The sequence below is a fragment of the Morus notabilis genome, unplaced genomic scaffold, assembly GCF_000414095.1.
Source record: "Morus notabilis unplaced genomic scaffold, ASM41409v2 Scaffold1378, whole genome shotgun sequence".
In the NCBI taxonomy this organism is placed as follows: domain Eukaryota; kingdom Viridiplantae; phylum Streptophyta; class Magnoliopsida; order Rosales; family Moraceae; genus Morus; species Morus notabilis.
In genome coordinates this window covers 140,383-140,885 of record NW_010358173.1, presented here as the reverse complement: position 1 = coordinate 140,885, position 503 = coordinate 140,383, and positions in this window count along the sequence as shown.

The following is a 503-nucleotide window of genomic DNA, read 5'->3' as shown; positions in this document are numbered from 1 at the left end:
ATTCGACCTTTTCTGCCTCTTCAGACCGGGTGCTCAACTTTTTCTAGATCAAATGCTCAAACTTTTCAGACCAGGTGCTCACCCTGGTCTGCCTATTTGGACCAGTTGCTCGGCCTACTCGAGATGTTCTTCCCTGTTCAGCCTGTTTGGACCAGGTGCTCGACATGTTCAAGATGTTCTTTCCTATTAGGCATGTTCAGCATGTTTGGACCAGGTGCTCAGCTTGTTTGAGATGTTTTCCCCTATTCGGCCTGTTCGGTCTAGGTGCTCGGTCTCTTCGGGATGTTCTTCCCTATTCAGATTGTTCGGGATGATCTTGTATGTTCGGCCTGTTGCGGTGGGGGGCCTATTCGGGTGGGGGCCTATTCTTCTTATCATGAAATGACCACCCCTCAATACCTCTTAAGAACATATCTCTATTTGTTGCTATCAGCTAATATATATATATATATATATATATATATTAAAATTTGTCATAATATCTCCATTTGTTGCTATCAGTT